General features: G+C 43.0%; 1 protein-coding gene across 11 annotated transcripts in view; it reads left to right on the top strand.

The window, feature by feature from the left end:
- Positions 1-18,370, top strand: part of scn8aa (sodium channel, voltage gated, type VIII, alpha subunit a) — a 177,929-nt gene that overhangs the window by 66,674 nt on the left and 92,885 nt on the right. The gene's annotated exons all lie outside the window — the stretch shown is intronic.

The raw sequence follows: 18,370 nt of genomic DNA on the forward strand, positions 1-18,370 counted from the left end.
AAAAGATGAAAACATAACACAAAGAAACCACACTATCTTTGTATGAACACATTACTACCTAATCTGTCACAAAGCTAATGTAGCAGTTCAGGGTATATCCTGCCATTCAAAGAGTGAAACGGCCCACAATTTAAACAATTCCAAGTATTTATAAGTATTTAATTTTATTTGTTTTCCTAATTTGGAATACCAGCTCATAAAACCCATGAAATCAGATCAATTCAAAAAATTAGAATACTGTGAAGAAATCACAATGTACTTATCTGTTTTTGCAGGTCTGGTAGCCCCCATTTTCCTCTTGTTAAGAACTTGAAATTTTCAGTGGGTTTTAGATCTGCCAAGTTGGCTGGCCAGTTAAGTACAGTGACGGCATTGGTACCAAACCAGATTTTTGTTCTCCTGGCAGTATGGCCAGGGGCCAGGCCTGCTAGAAGATGAAAAGTGCATCTCCACATAAATCCTCAGCAGAGGGAATCATGAAGTCCTCTAAAACATTCTGGCAGAGGATTGCGGTAACCTTGGATTGAAGAAAGCAGAGTTGACCAACACCTGCACAGCACCAGATCATGACTCATTGTGGATGCTTCACACAGGACTGCAAGCAGCCTGGGTTCTGTTCATCACATTGTCTTGGAGATTGATTCCAGAATGAAAGGCATACTTTATTTTCACTGGAAAATAGGCCATTGGACCACTGGCTAACAGTCCAGTCCTTCTTCTCTTTGGCCCAGTTGAGACACTTCCTACATTGGCTCAGACTCAAAAGTGGCCGAACCTGAGGAATCTGGCAATTTTAGCCCATCTTCCAGATGCATCTGAATATCATCAATGATGGTCTTCTGTTTAGTTTTCACATTTGCAGTCTTCCCCACAGTGAACCCAACAGAGACAATTGAACCAAACTGAAGCAATTTAATGACACCCGGGGAAACCTGTGCAGATGCTTTGAGTTTAGTAGACAATTACTGTGACACTCAGTTTAAAACATTTATTGCCTGAAAAATTTGGGCTGATTTTTTTTCACAGTATTACATTTTTTTTAATTGCTGATTTAATGGGTTTTATGAGCTGGAAGACCAAATTATTTAAAAATATACAAATCAAAACAAAAAACAAACAAAAAAAAAATTGCATTTGCATCTGCGTTGCCTGCACGACAGAAATGTACAATATAGTAATCCCTTTTCACGATTAATTGTTACCAGAACCACCCGAGAAAAGTGAAAAACCACAAAGAAGCGGGGGATGGATGTTTATGTTTATATTACCTCAAAATATAATATATACAGTATTAGGCAGCATGGTGGAGCAGCTGGAAAGTGTTGGCCTCACAGTTCTGAGGTCCCGGGTTCAATCCTGCCTGCGTGGGTTTTCTCTGAACACTCCAGTTTCCTCTCACACCCCAAAAACATGCAACGTTGATTGGACACTCTAAATTGCCCCTAGGTGTGATTGTGAGTGCGGCTGTTTCTCTCAATGTGCCCTGCGATTGGCTGGCAACCTGTTCAGGGTGTGCCATGCCTCCTGCTCATTGACAGCTGGGATAGACTCCAGCCCTCCCGTAACTCTTGTGAGGATAAGTGGCTGAGAAAATGGATGGAGGGATTATTATAATTATAGTATTACAAATTTATAATCCATCCATGAACATTACATAGGTGACGAGGGGTAAACGGAAGCGTGCACAGTGTCGAAAGAAAAGTGGAAAAAGGAGAAAAGATGGACTAGGATGAAATATGGACAAGGATAAACAATTGAGACGCTAAAGCTAATGGCTAAGACGCTAAAGCTAGCAGCAAAAAGCAATGACAAAGAACACATTGCCTTCTGAATGTTGAGCCTGATTTCAGAGGTTCACAAACTTCCAATGGCAAACCTCATCTTATCCAAATTGGCGACAGACTCTTCCCCTGCATTGGACTTCAGAGGGGAAAGCGCCTCACCAGGTTTGTGCTCCTCAGCGATGTTGAGGGCACAGGCTCTGCCAAACACTCAGTTGCTGTCGGTGTGAGTGATCACTTGGCCCTCGTAGTTTGTAGGTATGGCTCCCATGTTGTAGTGGACGGTTGGGAGGACAGGGATGGGCTCCTTAGTGACATCCACTCCAGCAAAGATCATCGCTGTCTCAGAGATGCGAAGACGTCAAAGGGCATGTCTTTACAGGTGCACATAGCTCTCCTACCATTTGACACAAAACCGATCCAGGCTCTGCTGGACCTCGCTGGACCAAATGGGTTCAAACGTATGAAAATTATACCACTGCTATGAACATTATTGGAGATTCTATCTTGAAAGCTTTGCTGCTACACATGGCAGGAGAATGTGCCTTGTGAAAGTATTCGGCCCCCTTGAACTTTTCAACCTTTCACCACATTTTGGGCTTCAAACATTAAGATATAAAATTATTATTGATTTTTTTTTTTAGATTCAACAGCAAGTGGGACGCAAGCGTATAGTGGAATGAAATTTATTAAATATTTTATACTTTTCAACAAATAAAAAACTGAGTGGGCGTGTAATATTATTCAGCCCCTTTACTTTCAGTGCAGCAAACTCACTCTGGAAGTTCAGTGAGGATCTCCGAATGATCGAATGTTGACTGATGATGCTAAATAGAATCCAAATGTGTGTAATCAAGTCTTCGGATAAATGCACCTACTCGGTTCTGTTTAAAGTGCAGAGAGCATCATGAAGACCAAGGAACCCACCAGGCAGGTCCGAGATACTATTGTGAAGTTTAAAGCTGGATTTGGACGGACTGGGACAGAGATTTATCTTCCAACAGGACAATGATCCAAAACATAAAGCCAAATCTACAATGGAATGGTTCACCAATAAACATATCCACAGGTGTTAGAAAGGCCAAGTCAAAGTCCAGACCTGAATCCAATCAAGAATCTGTAGGCAGAGCTGAAGACTGCTCTTCACAAACGCTCTCCATCCTACCTCACTGAGCTTGAACTATTTTGCAAGGAAGAATAGGCAAAATATTCAGTATCTCAATGTGCAAAACGGGCAGAGACATACCCCAAGCGACTTGCAGCTGTAATTGCAGCAAAAGGTGGCACTACAAACTATTAATGCAAGGGTTCCAAATAATATTGCATGCCCCATTTTCAGGATTTTATTAGATAAAAAAGTATAAATGTCCAATAAATTTTGTTCCACTTCATGATTGTGTGTCCCACTTGTTGTTGATTCTTGACAAAAAAAAATATATATATCTTTATGTTTGAAGCCTGAAATGTGGCGAAAGGTTGAAAAGTTCAAGGTTGCCGAATACTTTCTATGTTACACTCGCAGCAAATGATGATGATTATGGTGTAACAAAGTAGAAGTTGGCTGGATATTTTTCACCAAAGAAAAATGTTTATTACCAAGTATCTTCAGAAAATCCATACAAGAACCAGGAGAGACTCAAGACAAGTATCACACAAGACTAAGAATGTTGGCCAAAAATTGTGAGTTTGCAGATGTTGATGCAGAAATTAAAACTCAAATTACACAAATATGGACATCATCCAGACTACGCAGAAAAGCACTGCGTAGAACCTGACCTAACACTAGCATTGCTTCTTCACTATGGGAGAACACTGGAACTGTCTGGGATGCAAGCATCAGGCATATAAAATGACACAGCAACTTCAATCAACACATTGGATAAAAGTGAGCCTCAAAAGAATAACAGATGGCCGGAAAAGGGTTCAGCTTTCACCACTCAATGCAGAAATTGTGGAGGTAAATATCCCCATGAAACTGAATGCTCAGCTAAGAATAAGGAATGTAGAGCCTGTGGTAAACTAAATCACTTCGTGAGACAGTGCCATTAAACATCCAAACAAAAACAAAACAAAGACAGGCGTGACTCAAGAAAAGTCCATCACGTAACAAAGACTCCAGATGAACACACAAAGCGTAACTCATCCAGCAGTGAAGATGCATATGGATATGCAGTCGAGGACAACAAGAGGCTTGACCTACTACAGACTGAAAACTGTATGAGCAAAACTGCAAAATTGATGCCATGTCTGCAATTGAGTCCCACTACAATCAAAATATACCCATTTCGCTCTAATGTCTCATTAATTGTGAGTGGTGCATTCAAGTGCAATGTGGATAAGGGACAAAAGGTGGCACAATGCACATTCTATAATTAAAGGTGACTGCTTCACTGTTCTGAGTTATAGGACCTCCAAAGCAGTGGGCCTGATCAAGACCGTCATGAGAGTGTCACGTACACCACAATATTCCACCATGGTAGATGATCTTTTTGCAACTCACACTGAGCTGTTCCGAGGAATCGGAATGCTGAAAGTCTATCAGGTAAAACTACACGTAACCCAGATGGTAAGCCAAAATGTCAACCACATCGAAGAGTACCGTTTCACCTCCACTAGAATGTTGAGGATGAGCTTCGTAAGTTGGAGGCAGATGACATCATCGAGGAAGTCACTGGCCCACTCCATGGGTCTCACCTATTGTTGCAGCTCCCAACATGAGAAACCCAGATAAAGTGAGACTCTGTGTTGACATGCAACAAGCTAACACGTCCACACACAGAAAATGTCAAATCGCTCCTACCATGGACAACATGGTACATGAGTTAAATGAAGCAACTTGATTCTCAAAATTGGATCTGAGAGCTGAATGCAACCAGCTAGAGGTCCATCCAGACACCAGATTCATAACCACATTCACCACTCATCTGGGACTCAGACGCTACAAATGTCTGAGTTTTGGAGTATCTTCTGCTGCTGAGGTGTTTCAGAATGGCTTATGCGAAAAACTGCAAGGTCTCCGTGGTGTGAAGAACCTCAGCAATGACATCATAGTTTATGGTGCCACCCAGAGTGAACACACTGACAACCTCTGAGCCCTGTTCAAAAGACTCAAGGAAAGCGGTCTTAAACTCAATTGTGAAAAATGTGAGTTCCATAAAACCAAGCTTGAGTTCTTTGGCTTCGTGTTTTCTGCAGAAGGTGTCTCAGCAGATCCCAAGAAGGTAGTTGCAGTCCAGCAGGCTGCAGACCCCCAGACTCCAAGCGACATCAAAAGCTTGTTGTGCATGGCGAACTACTGTCCAAGATTCATCGAAGACTTGTCCTCCATCTCAGAACCACTACGCCGACTCACCAGAAAGAAAACCCCATGGACATGGGCTCCTGTGCAGCAAGGTTCATTACAGACACTGAAAGATCATCTGGCCAGTGATACTACTATGTTGTACTACCCAAGGAGAGAGACTAAACTGATTATGCATGGCAGCCCCATTGGACTAGGTGCAATCCTTTGCCAGAAGGACAACCAAAGGGTAAAACACATCACTGCGTATTCAAGTCGGTCTCTAAGTGATGTCGAGATGAGATATTCACAAACTGAAAAGGAAGCCTTGGCCATTGTGTGGAGTTTTGAGCACTTCCACCTGTACATCTATGGCCACCCTTTGACTTCTGTGACTGACCACAAAGCATTGGAAACTGTTGGAGGATGCTTTTTTCTTCCGCGTGTTTGTTTAATTTCAGGTAGTGTGAATGCTGGTTATCCAAATAAAGGCTGGAGACGATGAACACTATCTTCAAAGTTATTTCCTTACAGAATATTCTGGGCACTTATGAGTTACATACAATGGCTGTAGAGAGCAGATCACAATTGTGAAGGTAGAGAGAAAGCACTCATCTTTTATCTTGTCAGAAGGGCGGACCATGAGTGGTACCAAACCTTTGGTATGACATCACGGCTTTCCACTGAGATAAAGGGTTTCTGTCTCCACCGGTTCTAATTAGCAATGGATTTTTACAAAGTGTCCAGTATGCAGTTCAGCAAGGCCTACACGCGAAGAGATCACTCAAGGACACATCTGACTACAGAGCAGAGCCCCACTGAGGACATGAGGAAATGATGGAGTCATGACTAGCTATGGGCATAAGACACACTTCAATCCCCCTTTCGGACTTGAAAGAGTCCGACACCTGAAATGAACAAAATTAAAGAAAGGTGCCACAGCGTCATCGTCCGGAGTGGGTGGTGCATCGGGCATGGAGCCTTTTCCTCTGGGATGAGTCAAGCTGGGGCACAGTTGGGTTCCTTGTTGAATTATGTCATTAAAGGGTGCCAGCCGGCACTGGAGAAGACGTGGTCTTCCGGTTGTCGTCAGGTGGAGGGATCACTGAGCCTGAGGTGGATCTGGCAGGTCCTGTAGACGAAATGTGGAATCACGTGTCCCCCTTTCCTGCAGGATGGACTGCTGTGGTCATCTGCTCCATGACCTGGAAGAGACCTGTCCACCTAGATTGAGACCATTTTTGTTTAAGTAGTTTTAACCACACAGATTCACAAGTATTCATTTTGAGGGGAGCGTCTGGTTGTAAATGTAATGATTAACAAAATGTTTTAACACTATGCCTGGTGTTTCAGATTTGCAGGGATATGGCTCTGGCCATTGTGAAAAGGAATCGACTATGACAAGCAAATACTAGTAACCTGACACTGTTGTAATCACGTCAGTGAAATCCTGTTGAAATCACCTGACCAGGGGTTTTTGTAGTGGTTTTGTTGTAGGCATACTGTTATACCGAATGCAAAAGCTGCAGTCCTGCGGTTCACCTTTAACAATTTGTCTCATAAAGGAATGCCACCAGGAGTGGAGTCGTCTTAGTGTTTCATCCACCCCGACATGGCATGTTCCATGGGCTTCTTAAATTTGACTTTTTCAATTGTGTCTGAGATGGAATGCACTTACCCTCTTTTCGCCATATGCCAATCCTTATTTTTGACACCCCTTTCGACATCCACACACTTTTCTTCTAGACTCGCTTTTTTCTGTCACAACTTAACTGTTTCTACTGTCACCTCCTGTTGATTGTCACAGTCAGACTCACTTACAGTTAATTTGAGCGTTGGTCGGTACCCTGCAACCTTTTTTGCTGCTTGATCTGCTGATTCATTTCCTGTTGATACAAAATCATTAGTTTGAGAGTAACCTTTACATTTTATCACTGCCACTGACATTGGAAGCATCTCGCAATTCGAGAATGTCATCCTGATGTTTAATGGGTGTATCGGTTGCAGTTTGGAAATCATTTCGCTCACATTCTTTTAATGCAACATGAACTCTCATGTGTGCATACGCTGAATCTGTGTAAATGTTAACTGACTGATTTTTTGCCAACTCAAAAGCTGCTGTTAATGCCAAAATTTCGGTTCTTTGTGCTGACTGGGAGCCTCGAATTCTTTCTGCCTGCACATCTTCAAAACCTGTTTCTATGGGTTGGGTTACTGCAAATCCAGATTGTAACCCACCATTGCCTTTGAAGCAACATCCGTCTGTGAAAAGAATCAAGGCTGGGTTGTCAAGAGGTGACTCGTAAAGTTCAGTGCAGACTTCTTCTTGCATAGTTTTTTTGTACACAACAATGTGGTTCTCCTATGAGCAGGCCTTCAGCCATGTTTACTCCTTCATGAGTAAAGAGAATATGTGATTGTGTAAAAATTCCTTAAATTTTCTTCTGTTGTCCTCTGGTCATGGTGAAAGTTTGACTTGTGACGTACTGGACTGTACTGTGTGATGTCCGCACAGTCAGCGGGTGATGAAGAAGAATGTGAGATGTTTTCTGAATCACTCTGGCTAAAGCAGATGGGAAGGAAGCACAAATTGAGTGACTTTGCACGTATTTTTCCAATTGGGTTGATGCATACACACAAACATGTCGACCTCCTCCTTCCCCTTTCTGATAAAAAGCAGCATAAAAACTGTTGACCTTTTCAGACACGTCAAAATAGAAATTACACTGTAATCAGGAATCGCAAGAGCTGCAGCAGTGGAAAGATGTTGTTTCAAGGAAATGAAGGAAGTGTCTGCTTCTGTGGTCGAACAAAGAGTGTTACAAAGATTACACATACCTTGTTCATTGACCATCCGTTGGAGTGGGTGAGTGAGTTCAGCAAAGTTTGGAACATGATGTTTGGAGTAGTTGCAAAGACTGAGAAAGACCAGCATGGTTTTGACATTTGTTGGTTTTGGGTGATGGAGGATATCGTTGTTTGTGAGAGGGAGACATTCCTGTGCACAAGTGAAAAAACGAGTTGGAACCCATTCCCAAGCAAGCTGAGGGGAAGGACTAAAGTTGTATTTGGCAAAATATATGTATATATAAGGTAAACCTGGAAACATCAAACATTTACAACTGCATTGCATTGCTTTTCTGTGAAGTCATCAAAAAAGGTTTACATAATAGTAGAATCATCGTCCCCGTTCTGTCCATCAGGAGCCATAGGGTCCCCAGAGTGGACGTAGATAACAGTCAATGACTGGGCAACTGTTCCGTGTTGGTGCTTTCCTTGCCGTGAATTTGTGCACCACCTGCCATCAGGCACAGCCCTGCAAGAAATTAAACAGCATATTTGGTTGAAAGGACTGCGGTCAGCCTCTGGCCTGTGGTCCGCTCCATCTTCCCGAGAGGGGTGTGTTTGCCATGGAAAACCCTCTCTCCAAATGTGGTCTTTTGTCGGTACACTGGCGTGTAAGTGGTGGAGATCCTACTACGAGAGACCGGCGTTGCGAGGCCCGTCAGCAGGGAATCGGAGGAGTTGCACTGCGACTGGAGGATCCACCCGTCACGTCCCTGAACCTTCACAGCTGTAGGAATCACTGCAATCACCTGATGGGGGCCGTCCCAATATTCACTGTCCCACCGAGGTCGTCTCAGCACTTTGAGGAAGACTTGGTCTCCCACATGGATGTGACCTGTCTGTGGAGCAGAACACACTGGCAAGTCATTGTGTTTATGCATCTCTTTCCTGTCAAACATGTTTTCCATGTGGACTGGGACCGATGTGTCCGCTGCCAGTGATTCTGACAAGTCGAAGTCTGGAAGTCTATAAGGGCAGCCATATAGAATTTCAAATGGGGATAATGTTTTTCCTTCGGCTGCCATTATCCTCATTGACGTTGCAACGATTGAAACACAGTCAGGCCATTGTCGTTTTGTTTCCCTCTTTGTCTTTATGAGTCTAGCTTTGACAGATGCCTTTGTTCGTTCAACGAGCTCAGCAGATTTCGAATGATACACGCAATGACGCTTTAAGATGATTTTCAGCAGCTGTCCAACTTTTGTCACAGCGTCATTCACAAAATGTGTGCCATTGTCACTTCGAATCACACTTGAAATGCCAAACGTTGGAATAATACGATTACACAGTGCTTTTACAACGGTATTTGCATCAGCATGCGCTGTTGGAAACAACTCAACCCATTTGGCGAACACATCAATGAACACCAAACAATATTGCGTCCCTAATGCTTTGTTTAACTCAATGTAATCCATATGGATTGTGTGAAATGGTTCTGGAGGTAGAGGAAATGTTCCTCTTCGTCATCTTAAATACCCTTGTGGATTATTTTTTAAACAGATAACACATTGTTTTCAAAACATTTTTGAAAAGTGTGTAAACCCATGTGTGTGATAATATTGTTGAGTCAATGCCACCATCCCCCCTGTTGACACATGACTCAATGCATGTGTCAATCTTGCTGCCCATCCAAACAATAATTTTGGCAGCCAGGGTTTTCCCTCGGTCAATTTGCTAACCCCGTCCTTGTCAATTTTTGAGTCTTTGTTCTCTCACTGTGTGCGTTCGGTGAGTGGTGCTTTTTTTTTAGTGCTGTGTCAACCATGGGAATTCCCTGGGCTGCAGCCTTGGCTGCTTGATCAGCTAGTCTGTTGCCAATTTTGATTGGGTCATTTCCTGCGAAGTGAGCTTCACATTTACAAATGGCTACTTTGTCCGGCAGTTGTACTGCGTCCAGTAACTGCTGGAGAAGTGCCTTGTGAGCAACCTCTTTACCTGTTGTGGTTATAAAGCCCCGATTTGGCCATTGTCGACAAAACACATGAACTGAGCCCCAGCCATATTGGCTGTCGGTCCAGATTGTAACATGTTTTTTGGAAAACATCTTACAAGCCTGAATCAGTGCAGACAATTCTGCTGCCTGTGCTGAACACACAGAGTTAAGTGTTGCCTGAAACAAGATCTTAGTTTGTGTTGTTATAGCAAATCCCACCCTGTTGCAGCCGTCTTCCCCATTGCTTGCTGATCCGTCAACAAAAACAACCTCTCCAGTCAGGAGGGGAGTGTCCATGAGGTCAGGTCATGGTTTGGTGGAAATTTGGATGTAGCTTCCACAGTCGTGTGGAGTGCCCTCTGTTGGTGTGAGCAAAAGTGTCACTGAATTCAGTGCGCCACATCTTACAATTGTGATGTGTCCCTGTAATAACAATGACAAAAATGCCATCTTTGTTTCCAGCAGAAGGACTGAAACTCTGTGTGGCACTTTCAGTGTTAACTGGTGGAACAAGACTACTTCCACATACGCCTCAACAGCCAGAGTGGCGGCCAGCACTGCCTGAACACACTCTGGAGTGGCTTGTGCAACCGAATCCAATTATTGCGAATAGTGTGGAACTGGTCTCATTTTTCTGCCATGTTTCTGCAGCAACACTGAGGTCATGAACGTCTTTTGCAGTCACTGTCAGCTCAAGTGGCTTGTCCTAATTTGGTAGTTCTAGCACAGCTGAACCAATGAGTACTTGGTTGACAAGATCAAAAGCTTTGTCGGCTTCTGGCATCCATGCAATTTTGTCTTGTAATGTCATTGCCTTAAATAAATAAATTATATTCAGCAATGATCGTGTGATTTCTGAGTAATTTGCAATCCAGAAGCGACAATAATTGCAAAGACCCAAAAATGACATCATGTGCTTTTTTGTTACTGGTTTTGGAGCCTTGGCAACGGCTTGTTTCTGTTTGTCACCGACAATGAGTCCTCTTTCCGTCAAAATGTGTCTTAGATAGGTCACTTCTTGCTTCCATAATTGCATTTTGTCTTTTTAAACTTTGTTTGCTGTGTCATGCAAATATTGCAGTAACGCTAATGTATCGATTTTGCATTTGCTCTTGTGTGTTTGACGCCACTAAAATATCGTCCACATGTACCAAAATGTGGCTCTTGTGTAGGCATGAAATCAGGCCAAACACCTTGTGATTGCTTCAAAGAAAATTGTTGGGGAGTCACAAAATCCCTGGGATAACCTTGTGAACGTTAATTTTTCACCTTTGAACGTAAATGTGAACCAGCATTGGCTGTCAGGGTGGACAGGGAAGCTCCAAAAGGCATTACCCAGGTCCACCACAGAAAACCACCTGGTTCCAGGTCTTAATGAGTTCAAAAAGAGTGTGTGGATTAGGAACATTTGGCGCAGGCGATTGTACTGCTTGGTTTACTGCACGCAAATCCTGAATTAATCTCCATTTGTTTGTTTGTGCTTTTCGGACAGGGAATATAGGCGTATTACATGGTGAGTCCTGGCACGCGCGTAAAATTCCTGCCTTTTTTAATTTTTCAACTACGGGTTGGATGCCTTTTTCAGCGTCTTTTTTTCAGTGGGCATTGTGGAATTATCGGTCAATGTTCCATTTTTCCCTGTATAATTACTGGTGGTGTGTTTGTCATGAGCTCAACATCAGCAGGTCGAGTGCTCCATAGCCCGAATGGGAGATGGCAAATGGCACCTTCCAACAGGGATGACCACATAAACTTCAGCTAATCAGCTGTAGTGGACTCATGCAAAATTCCATCTAACACGCAATCGGAACCATTCTGATTCTGTTTCTTGAACGTCGGTGAAGTTTTGTGATGGGACCCAAATTTCGTGTGGAATCATTCCAGCCAAATTGTTCGTGTCTCTCCATTCACAATGTTTTGGCTTCGCGAGTGAAATGTGTGGATGCTGCCCAGGAGGGAGCAGCACTTTCACTTCTGCGGTGAGTCTGACAGTGGCAAAGCACCAATTTCCTTTCCAATAAATGTAATTGACCTGCACTTGTTGTTCCGCCAATTCCAAAAACAATTTAGTGTAATCTGGATCAGGGCCTGGGGATTCTTTGTACCTAATGGTGACATGTATATCATTTCAGTACTGCATGTCGCCTCCCGGTCGGATCCTCCCGTGAGCTACTTTGAGTAAATTTTCAACGCCACATTCCTCCCCAGGCAAATCCAGCGACCAATAATAATGTGCCCCATTTTCTTGAATTTTGATGTTACCTTCCATTCGCCCCTGTTTATTAATTGTGATCCAAATCTCTAATTGTGTCAATGCGTCGCGGCCTAATAAATTGAGCGGGCACCCTGGCTGGAGAACTGCTTCCATGCTTGCATCCTTTTTATTTGTGTCATCAGGACTGCGCAAAATGCAGCCCTATGGGGGCACAAACCAGTGAATCTGTAGGCCGGTCCCAAGCCCGGATAAATGCAGAGGGTTGCGTCGCAAGGGCATCAGGCGTAAAAACTTTGCCAAACAAATATGAGCGTTCATCTAAAGAATCCCATACCGGATCGGTTGTGGCCAGGGTAACAATGCCTGCCCCGACACTGCTAACTTGCAGGGCGTCGGTGGAAATTCAGCTACTGTGGGTCGAAGACAAAGAAGAGGAGAAAACCGGATCCATCGTCAGAAAAAAAAAAAAGGAATGCACAGAGCCTACAACTGAGTGTAGGGACTTTGAATGTTGGGACTATGACAGGAAAAGTTCAGGAGTTGGTTGACGTGATGATTAGGAGAAAGGTTGATATTCTGTGCATCCAAGAGACCAGGTGAAAAGGTAGTAAGGGTGTATGTATAATGTGGTTAGCGGCTATGCCCTAGAGATAAAAGAGAAATTCTGGAAGGAATTAGATGAAGTAGTTCTGAGCATCCCAGACAGCGAGAGAGTTGTGATTGGTGCAGATTATAATGGACATATTGGTAAAGGAAACAGGGGTGATGAAGAAGTGATGGGTAAGTACAGCATCCAGGAAAGGAACTTTGAGGGACAGATGGTGGTGGACTTTGCAAAAAGGATGGAGATGGCTGTAGTGAACACTTATTTCCAGAAGAGGGAGGAACATATAGTGACCTACAATAGCGGAGGTTGAAGCACGCAGGTGGATTATATTTTGTGCAGAAAACGTAATCTGAAGGAGATTACTGACTGTAAAGTAGTGGTAGGGGAGAGTGTAGCTGAACAGCATAGGATGATGATGTGTAGGAAGATTAAGAAGACAAAGGTAGAGCAGAGAACCATGTGGTGGAAGCTGAGAAAGGAAGAATGTTGTGCGGCCTTTCGGAAAGAGGTGAGACAGGCTCTCGATGGACAGCAGAAGCTCCCGGAAGACTGGACTACGACAGCCAAGGTAATCAGAGAGACAGGCAGGAGAGTATTTGGTGTGTCTTTTGGGAGGTAAGGGGAGAAGGAGACTTGCTGGTGGAACCCCAAAATACAGTGAGTCATACAAGGAAAGAGATTAGCGAAGAAAAAGTGGGACACTGAGAGGACTGAGGAGAGGCGAAAGGAGTACATCGAGATGCGACGTAGGACAAAGGTAGAGGTGGCAAAGGCTAAACAAGAGGCATATGAAGACATGTACACCAGGTTGGACACGAAAGGAGAAAAGGATCTCTACAGGTTGGCCAGACAGAGGGATAGAGATGGGAAGGATGTGCAGCAGGTAAGGATGATTAAGGATAGAGACGGAAATGCGTTGACTGGTGCCAGTAGTGTGCTAAATAGATGAAAAGAATACTTTGAGAAGTTGATGAATGAAGAAAATGAGAGAGAAGGAAGAGTTGAAGAGGCAAGTGTGAAGGACCAGGAAGTGGCAATGATTAGTAAAGGGGAAGTCAGAAAGGCACTACAGAGGATGAAAAATGGAAAGGCAGTTGGTCCTGATGACATACCAGTGGAGGTATGGAAGCAATTTGGAGAGATGGCTGTGGAGTTTTTGACAACTTATTCAACAGAATACTAGCGGGCGAAAAGATGCCTGAAGAATGGAGGAAAACTTTTCTAGTTCCAATTTTTAAGAACAAAGGCGATGTTCAGAGATGTGGGAATTATAGAGGAATAAAGTTGATGAACCACACAATGAAGTTATGGGAAAGAGTAGTGGAGGCTAGACTCAGGACAGAAGTAAGTATCTGCGAGCAACAGTATGGTTTCATGCCTAGAAAGCATACCACAGATGCATTATTTGCAGTGAGGATGCTAGTGGAAAAGTACAGAAAAGGTCAGTAGGAGCTACATTGTGTCTTTGTGGATCTAGAGAAAGCCTATGACAGAGTACCAAGAGAGGAACTGTGGTACTGCATGAGTAAGTCTGGTGTGGCAGAGAAGTATGTTAAAATAGTACAAGACATGTATGATGGCAGCAGAACAATGGTGAGGTGTGCCTTAGGTGTGACAGAAGAATTTAAGGTGGAGGTGGGGCTGCATCAGGGATAAGCTCTGAGCCCCTTCCTGTTTGCAGTGGTAATGGATAGACTGACAGATGAGGTTAGACTGGAATCCCCTTGGACCACGATGTTCGCAGATGATATTGTGATCTGCAGTGAAAGCAGGGAGCATGCAGAGAAACAATTAGAAAGATGGAGACATGCACTGGAAAGGAGAGGAATGAAGATTAGCCGAAGTAAAACAGAATATATGTGCGTGAATGAGAAAGGTGGAGGGGGAAGAGTGAGGCTACAGGGAGAAGAGATAACGAAGGTGGATGACTTCAAATACTTGGGGTCAACAATCCAGAGCAATGGTGGGTGTGGTAAGGAAGTGAAGAAACAGGTCCAAGCAGGTTGGAACAGCTGGCGAAAGGTGTCTGGTGTGTTATGTGACAGAAGACTGTCTGCTAGGATGAAGGGCAAAGTTTACAAAACAGTGGTGAGGCCGGCCATGATGTACGGATTAGAGACGGTGGCACTGAAGAAACAACAGGAAACAGAACTGGAGGTGGCAGAAATGAAGATGTTGAGGTTCTCGCTCGGCGTGAGAAGGTTGGATAGGATTAGAAATGAGCTCATTAGAGGGACAGCCAAAGTTGGATGTTTTGGAGACAAGATTCGAGAGAGCAGACTTCGATGGTTTGGAAATCTTCAGAGACGAGAGAGTGAGTATATTGATGGAAGGATACTGAGGATGGAGCTGCCAGGCAAAAGAGCGAGAGGAAGACCAAATAGAAGGTTTATGGATGTGGTGAGGGAAGACATGAGGGCAGTTGGGGTTAGAGAGGAAGATGCAGGAGATAGGCTAAGATGGAAAAAGATGACACGCTGTGGCGACCCCTAATGGGACAAGCCGAAAGGAAAAGAAGAAGAGGGACTGCGCAACATGATAGTATGGGACTGCACATGTAAACCTTTTTTTGGCTTGGTTTCACTGTCGCGGGGTCCCATTTTCCTAAAACGGTCACATCAGCGCCTGTATCTGCTAGGAAAACGGCTGGTTTTCTCTGGACTACTAAAGTTAATTCTGGTTTCATCATGAGTTCAGTCTGATGACGCATTAAATAATTTTCGAGATTGAACATGTGTTTAATGTTTTGCTCAACATTTTCATCATTGTTGCTATCGGAGGAGGAATTCTGAGGGTGGGTCACCAATCTGGTGTCCCCGGCCCCTCTGGAGTCCCGGCCTAGTCATTCATCATCAGAAGAATTGTCAACACGGCGTTGATTAAGCTTGGCCTTGGCTTTACGATGGCGAGCGCGATGACCCTCTTCGCCGCAGTTAAGACAGTTGCCTTCTCTAAACCACTTTTGCTGCTTAAGGTCAGAAGGGAAACACGCAGACGTCAGGATGGAGATATCACTTCCCAGTGTTTAGGGGTATCTGCTTGAGGTCGGCAGGGGGGCATTGTCTCCCAGGTGTCTCTGGGTTATAGTGCAAGACATGCATGCAGCTCACAAAGAGAATAATTCAGACTAAGACTAACAGAAACAAACGCATGATAAAACAATTTAACAGTAACTATAGCGTAATGATATTCTTTTATCATGATAACTAACATAGTGATTAATTCTTTCACATCTTTTCAGAAGGGCGGACCATGAGCGGTATCAATCCTGTGATATTACATTGGAGCTTTCCACTGAGAGAAAGGGTTTGTGTCTCAACCGGTTCTACCTGGCAATGGATTTTTACAAAGTGTCCAGTATGCAGTTCAGCAAGGTTAGCCTACGTGCAGAGATGCGGATATCACTCAAGGACACATCTGACTACAGAGCAGAGCCCCAATGAGACATGAGGAAATTATGCAGTCATGACTAAATATGGGCATAAGACACACTTTGAAATCATATTGAACAATTCCAGATCTAAACTCCTTCAACATCAAAGTAGAATATAGAAAAGGGGATTATAACTCATCTGACTACATGTTTCAACACTAAATCACATTGAAAAAAAACAAAAGCACACGTGCAGCAAAAGTGGCTGAGCGGTATATAAACTTTGTTGTGAACCATCCAACACCCATGGCCATGATGCTTGACGAGATCAAAGAAGAGACAAAGAAAGACTCAATCCTGCAAGAGGTCAGTGAATGCATGAGACCCAACATTTGGCACAAAATTGATAAATCACGCCATGCTGACATACTTAAACAGTTCAAACGTGTGAGTAGGGAATTGACAACATCACATGCATCAGACATTATACTCCAGGCACAAGAATAGTCATTCCAACTGCCCTACAGCATAAATTCATACAACTAGCCCATGAAGAACTTCAGGGCATTGTCAAGACGAAAGCATTGCTCAGAACCAAGATATGGTTTCCTGACATTGATCGCAGAGTAGAAGCAGCAGTACACAAATCTCTTGCATGTCAAGTTAACACACCAGTTCCACACTGAGCCACTGAAGATGTCAGCCTTACCAGAAATTCCATGGCACAGTCTTAGTGTAGACTTCTTTAGACCACTTCTGACTGGAGAGTATCTACTCATCATCATTGATAATTACACACGATACCCTGTTGTTGAGATTATGAGATCAACTTCAGCCAACACTGTCATTCCTGTCATGGACAAAGTCTTCTCCATGTTTGGGATTCCTCAAATTCTAAAAACCAACAATAGTCCCCCATTTAACAGTGACCAGTTTTCCTAGTTTGCAGTCTATCTCGGATTTCAACATCGTAGGATCACACATTTGTGGCCTCAAGTTAATGCTATACCTGACAGATTCATGCGAACACTGGACAAAGCTATTATGTGGCCATCACTCAAGGACTGCCCTGGAAACAGCATCTAAATATCTCCCTACGTGAGTACAGATCACCTCACAGTACAAAGCAAAGCAAAGCAAAGCAAAGCAAAGCAAAGCAAATTCATTTGTATAGCGCATTTCATACACGAGATAACTCAATGTGCTTTACATGATTAAAAGAATTTGAAACAAAGAGATAAAACATTGAAAGCAGGATAAAATAAAAATGACAAACAAAATATATATTAAAAAAATAAAATAGAGTAAAGTGTAAGTAATATGATTAAAATGGAGATATACTATACTATATATAAAAGCATGAGGAAAAAAAGAAGCGTTTTCAACCTGGATTTAAAACATTCACACTTGGGGCTGACCTAATCTCTTTTGGCAACTTATTCCATTTGTGTGCAGCATATTAGCTAAATGCTGCTTCACCATGTTTGCTTTGGAACTCGTCGCTCCACTATTTGACCTGAGTCAGTCAATCTCAGAGCTCTATTGGGTTTGTATTCCGTAGGCATTTCTTTTATGTATTCAGGACCTTAATCATTTAGTGATTTATAGACCAGTAGCAGAACTTTAAAGACTATTCTAAAGCTGACTGGAAGCCAGTGGAAGGACTTTAGGATTGGAGTTATATGCTCTGACCCCTTTGTTTCGGTCAGAAGGTGAGCTGCAGCATTCAGAATGAGCTGCAGCTGTTTGATAATCTTTTTGGGAGGTCCAGTCAGAAGACCATTACAGTAGTCCAGTCTACTTGAGATAAAAGCATGGATATGCTTTTCCTGGTCTGCTTGACACATACAAGACTTCACTCTAAATATGTTCTTCATATGGTAGGAGGCAGTTTTTGTGATTGATTTGATATGATTGTTGACTAGATGAAAGTCACAACTGTTTGTCGAAATGTTAGTACTGTCAATGCCCAGTCATTTCAAAATGGCTTTTACACACAGTGTATACAGGCTGTGTCGGTTGGAATCCCTCTTCCCCCTCATAATAAAACATATGGTCCCGGTCCATCCTCTGATTTAAGTGGTCACTGGTAACTGGTAGCTAGTTCTGGAGCTGTATCCTTAAAAAAAATTAAATTGAGTCATACTAAGTCATTTCATTTACTTTGTACATATTCGTGTGTACATTTATTACATAAATACATTGCATTCATGTTTCAAAATGGTTACTATTGACATGAAAATTTTAGTTCATTTAATAATTAATGGGATTTACATCAACCTACATTTTACAAAACATAATTTTATGAAGAAAAAAAAGCCTCAATTAACTACA

This window comes from Syngnathoides biaculeatus, chromosome 2 (genome assembly GCF_019802595.1).
Source record: "Syngnathoides biaculeatus isolate LvHL_M chromosome 2, ASM1980259v1, whole genome shotgun sequence".
Lineage (NCBI taxonomy): Eukaryota > Metazoa > Chordata > Actinopteri > Syngnathiformes > Syngnathidae > Syngnathoides > Syngnathoides biaculeatus.